The sequence below is a fragment of the Molothrus ater genome, chromosome W, assembly GCF_012460135.2.
Source record: "Molothrus ater isolate BHLD 08-10-18 breed brown headed cowbird chromosome W, BPBGC_Mater_1.1, whole genome shotgun sequence".
Lineage (NCBI taxonomy): Eukaryota > Metazoa > Chordata > Aves > Passeriformes > Icteridae > Molothrus > Molothrus ater.
The window spans coordinates 10847510-10853807 of record NC_050510.2 but is presented as its reverse complement, the minus strand read 5'-3'; positions in this window follow the sequence as shown (position 1 = coordinate 10853807).

Here is a 6298-nt window from a genome sequence, read left to right as displayed (position 1 = left end):
CTTTCTGGGCGCCAACAGCATCCCTACTGGCTGTGACTGTAACTACACTGTTGGAATGCCTGAAATAGAAGCCTCTCTGAGCCCCTCAGAGAGAGAAAGGAATGCAGGGATTTAATTGGAATCTTTAGAGAAACTGAAATATATTAAGCCACACAGACATGAAGTAGGAGTGTAAGTTTTAGTTTTAAGTAAGTAGAAATATATCGTAAGTGCTTTAAGAGACTGTGTTAGCTAGTAAAAAGCCCTAAAGCCTAAAGTTCAGTAGTGTCACCTTTCACAATATTAACTTCACTCCAGACATAAAGAAAACATAGTAAAATAGTGCTTGTATTTCTAGGTAGAACAGATAAAACTCTTTGCGTGAACAGATAGAACTATATGCGTAGATTTTGTGCAAGAACTGACACTACTTTTGCACATTAGAATTAAGCTTGGATAGGTGTAGAAAGAATGTTTTAAAATTGTGTTTTTAGCTGATTGGATAATTTATTAATAAAATCCCACTGTATTGGGGTACAAAAAAAAAAGTGGTAGTAGCTTCTGCTAGCTGCTACTGCTTCTGCTGCTTCTGCTCGGAACATCGGGACTCTATGCCAGAAAGCTTTTAACACGGACTTTAATACTCTGAATTCTTCACCTTCGAGGCTGGTGTATTCATGCAATGAACAACTTTACAACAACCAGCAACTGCTCCTGTCTTTTTGAAGACCCAAGACCTACTCATAACTCGACACTACACCAAGGGGAAGGTACTCGACAGACAAGAGAAGGCTGTTGTTGGGTTTCTGGTTTTGTTTGTTGTTGCTGCTGTTGTTGCTGTTTGTTTATCTTGTTATACATATACATACAAATAAAGAACAGTTACTCCTTTTCCCATATATTTGCCTGAAAGCCCCTTAATTTCAAAGTTATGATTTAGAGGGAATGGGGGGTCATATTTTTCATTCCAAGGGAGGTTCCTGCCTCCCTTGGTAGGCACCTGTCTTTCAAACCAAGACACACCCCCACAGAGCATTTGTAACCATACACAAGTCATTGCAGAGGTAGAGCATTGGCCATTTCTCTCATTCAGTAATATCGAAAGCCAGCTGGATGGCTTTAAGCTCTGCAACCAAACTTGATCCACCTTGTCCCTCAACAACTTCTGTGGCTTGCCGTGTAGGACTCCATACAGCAGCTTTCCATGTTTGATGTATCCCTATGATACAGCAGGAACCATAAGTGAAGAGACCATATCACTTTTCATTATCAGGTAGTTGATTAGAGGATGGAACCCTCTCAGCACATCACCCTTTTCTCCTCTTCTTCTGATGATAATTTGTGCCAATTCATGGAGACTTCCAAGATTCCTGGGCAATTGTGGTTTCCTCTGTGAGCTCACTGTGGGATCAGTGCGACCTACTTACTCCAAGTAGCATCAATGGCATGTGTGGCAGGGATTTTCCCTTTGCACACACACCCAGCCCAGCACTGGCAGTCAGGAGTGTCAGAGACTGAAATAGTTCATGCCTCAAACATTGATATAAAGTTTTGTTCATTATAATAAAAACTGTATGAAGAAGCTACAACCAAAGAAGCCTCCCTGAAGAATGCCTGACTGGGACTTTGGACTTAAAAGTCAAACTGTTGAGATTAGATAAAGGGAAACCCATTCTTCAATCACCTGAAGCAAACAAGCAAACAAGGAAAAGAATGTGACCCAAACCCAGCAGCCATGCTAAGAATCATCTTTGGGTTGCTTCGGGGTAGGGTAGGCCATAGCCCACAGACCCATTTGCTGGGAGCAGGTTTGCGTAATTTCCCCCCAGGCCAAGGTTGGGGGAGGAAGTTTCGGTGTGCCATACATAACCTCTGCTCAGGGGCAGTGAACCCATCCTCCCTTACACAAACTGGCTATGGAAGCCCCCAACCCTGGGAAGGCCACATCCATGGGACATTCACGTGAGAGGCTGTTGTATTGCACTAAATAATTTATTTAGTTGTTGTTTTGAATGGGGGTTTGGTATTTTTGCACTGCATAGTATGTGTGTATCACATGGTTTTTATCACATGGTTTGTCCCATGCTCCCCTCTCCCATAAGCCCCAGTGGTGGTGGTTTCTTCCTGGTTTACTCCTCCCCTCGCCCCTCCCCTCACATATATCCCATTGGCTGTGGCCATTTTCCTCCGCCCCCCTTCCCCTGGGCTTAAAATCGCCTGGGAGGAAACCCTCAGCTCTCTTTCCCCCCAGGGCCGTTGCCTTGATCCCCAGGTGGCTCCAATCAAGGAATAAAGTGGGACTCTGGTCCCAAGAGGAAAGAGCACCTTGAATCTTTTACTTTTGTCCTTGAAAGGCTGCAAGGGGCCAGGGTCCAAAGCTAGCTGGATCAGACCCAAAAGGCCCCGAGAGATCAGCTTTACAAGAGGCAGCTGAGGGTGTGCCTTAATCCATCAAAGGCCCCTTGAAGTGTCCCCCAGAGTCTTTCCTGAAGCCTTGTACCACAGGACTGCACATGATGCAACAAACCCAGAGTCTGTTGTAAGAGACAATAGCAAACTTCCCCCCCCCCCCCCGGGAGGTGCCTGGATTTTCCTACCTGGTGTGAGCGTATATTAACACACCAGATTCTATGCTTTTTTGGGGGACCTTCACCACCAAGAAGACCAGCTGTAGATGATCAACAGAATATCATTGGGATCCATTGAGTGGTGATATTTTCAGTATTCTGTCCCTGTTACTCTCTTTCTGTCCCCCCACCTATTTCCTATTTCTTTCTTTCTCTCTCTCTCCCCCATATTTAATCTCAAATAAAACCCATAAAATTGTCACTGGCATATGGTCTCATTTGCACCTTAATTGGGGCAGGGGCATTTCTAAGAACCTCAGTGATTGGATCCTGACAAAGAGAAGCTGTGCTTTGGTGTCAATCACTTCTGAAGCAGCTTGAACTCCTTCATAAGGTGCCACTATCTCCTTTTCAGTTGGGGTGTGTCATGGTTTGATGCTGGCCAGATGCCAGGCACCCATGAAAGCCACTCACCCACCCTTCCCTTCTACAGCTGGACAGAGGAGGGAAAAATTTACCAAAGGATTCATGAGTTGAAATAAGGACCAGAAGAAAACACTCCAAGGGCAAAACAGACTCAACTTAAAAGTACAAAGTAAATGTATTACTAACAAAATCAGAGGACGATATTGGGAAGTAAAATAAGCCCTTAAAACACCTTTTCTTCCCCCAGCCCCTCCTTCCTTCCCACCGACAGCACGGGAGACAGGGTGTGAGGGTTTTGTTCAGTTTGTCACCTGAGGTTTTCTTCCGCTGCTCAAGAAGAGGAGTACTTCCCCTGCTACACCGTGGAGTGCCTTCCTACCAGAGACAGTTCTCTGCGAACTTCTCCAGTGTGTTTCCAATCTTACCAGCAGCAGTCCTTCCAAAACTGCTGCAGTGTGGGTCACTCTTCCACAGGGTGCAGTTGTCCAAAGACAGGCTGCTCCAGTCTGTAAGCAGGGGCCCCTCTCTCCACCGGGTCTCTCACTGGATCATAGCCTCCTCCAGGCATCCACCCAGTCCCACATGGGCACCTCCCCCACAGATTGCCAGTGGATCTCTGCATCCTCCGTGGATCCCTATGGGCTGCAGGGGGGCAACCTGCTTCACCATGGTCCTCACCGCATCCTGCAGAGGAACCTTGGCTCTGGTGCCTGGAGCACCTCCTCCGCCTTCTTCTTCACTGACCTGGTGTCACCATGTTGTTTCCCTGATGTGTTCTTATCTCCTCCTCTTCTCTAGCTGGAATCAAAATTGTGTGTCCACCTTTGTTTTGACTTCTTCTTGAATAAGTTATCACAGAGGCATTACCATAATCTCTAATTGGCCCAGGCTTGGTCAGTGGCATGTCCATCTACAGAGCCATCGGGGATTGGCTCTGCCAGACATGATGGAAGCTTCTAGCAGCTTCTCACAGAAGCCACCTTTTTGGACCCCTGCTACCAAAAACCAGGCCATTCAAAACCAACACCAGGTGTAAGAGCCCTCATGTCCTTTGTATCTCTGACCCCATAACCCCAGGGGTCATCCTAGAGTCTCCCTGGATACTTTTTGCCAGAGGCTCCAGGATGGACCATTCTCTCCGGCTGCAGCATAGAGCACCTTTTTTACATCCTGCTCTGTCCTGACTGTCCCAAGGGCTATTGCATGAACAATCTCCTGTTTGATTTGTTCAATAGCTTGTTGTTGCATAACTTTGTACCCCTCTGGAACTGCCACAGCATTTTTAATTTAAATCTTCTGGCACTTTATCAAGGTCCTGTAGTTGTTCAGGGTTGAACTTCCAAACCTTTGCAGCATAATAGTCTTTCAAAAGCTGGCTCATTTTCTCCCACATTCCATACCACTCATGACTATCCACCCTCAGTGAAGATCTCTGAACAACCTCCCTAGAAATCTCTTTCTTGCCTCTAAACATGGTGTGGGCCACAATGAGGGGACCTAGCAAACCTAGCAACAAGAACATGCTTTCCATAACATCCAAAAGGAGTTCAGAATTCTCAAAAGGTTTTTTAACAAGCCTGAAGGAGGAAAAGGGGGAAAAGCTGGGGAAAATCATCTTCTTCTGTTCTTCCCTCAGGCTGGGTATGATTATTAATGGAGTCCCAAATGTAGTGCTCCAGTTAAGGGTAGGAGTGCAACACAATACACATCCCAAATGACCCTCTTTGCCCTTGATGTTATCATATCATAAACTGATGTCCCACTGTACAGCAACAAATCAATCCTGAACCCTCTCCCTACTCTAAGAAAGAGCACCACAAGGAGCACATGTGGGAATATATACAGGGGTAGGTGCCACACCCACATGAACACACCAAGCAACATTGTGACCAGTGGCTCCCGACATAATACAACAAATGTTTGGATCAAATTTGTTTCTAACCCACTCTGGGCAGATCTGTTATTATTTCAGCCCTTCAAGTCACACATTGGGTGCCAAATGAGGCTGTCCTGGTTTAGGAATGGTTTTCCCCTATTCAGTGCCCCCACCGAGAAACTAAAACCCACATGCCACTTTGTCTCATTCACCCACTCTCCCTTCTCAGTTTCCTGCTCTCCCCTTTCCCCTGCATCCCCCCCACACCCATCCCCCATGCTGTGGGGAGATGGAGAAGAGAATTGGAGGCACATAAGGGAAAGATCACAGGTCAAGATAAGAATAATTTACTGGAAACAGACATTAGATAAAAACAAAGAACAGTAACAGCAAGAATACTAATGACAGAGGGTACAAGAAAAGAAACTATGCACACAAAAATGGCCTCTGACAATAGACAATACCAGATGGCTCCCCCTGATACATTTACTCACCTGGGAGGAACCCCTTTTTTTCCCAGAAGAGAGTCCCTTTTCCCTGCTACTGGCAATGACATGAGGTGACATAGAATCACCTCCGTGTCCCAGGCAAAGCCAGAACATGCCCTTTGATGGAAACAGTACAGGAGATGTTGAATCAACAGTCCCTTATGCAAATGTTTTATGTAAGTGCTAACATTGCCTCTTAACTCTTTATTTTTGTGTCAACAAGTTTAAGCTAGAAGCAATTGTACATGCATGAGGCCACTGGGCATAACTTACTGGTTCATAAGTTATCTATTCTTGTGAATGTTAAGTATCATCTATTTAGGACTGTTTTACCACCAAATTTCAATTTCAGATGTGCATTTCTGAATAGCTTTTTTTAAAAGCCCCAAACTACCTCCCAAAATGTAGTAATTCACATTGCACTGAAATTTCCATGGCTAAAAGTTTTCTTGCAGCAGATTAATGGTATCCTTTCAAAACACTCAGAGAGGTAGATTCTCAAATGTTTTCGACATCTACAGACAGAGATAGGTTGCTGTCTTTGAAAAGACAGGTGTCTGCTAAGGAAGGCAGGAACCTTCCTTGAAATGGAAAATGTAAACCCCCTCCCTCCAAATTATTATAATTTTGAAATTAAGAGGCTCTCAGGCAAAGATATGGGAATAGGAATAACAGTTCTTTACTAGGAAAATTAAAAATACAAATGCAATAGTACAAACAAAAAAAACCCACAAACACTGACAGAGTCAGAATATGACCTGACACCCTGTTAGTCAGGGTGTTGGTAGCAGTCCAATTGAATGGTGGCTGCAGTCCTCCTGGAGTGACAGGTGTGGTTCTGTTGAAGCAGTGATCTGGTAGAAGGGTGTAGGTTTCCTCTGAAAGTCCAGTGGTGGTGTAGATGGGCCTGGTCTTCCTCTGGGAATCCAGTGGAGAAGAAAGCTGCTCCTCTTGGAATCCAG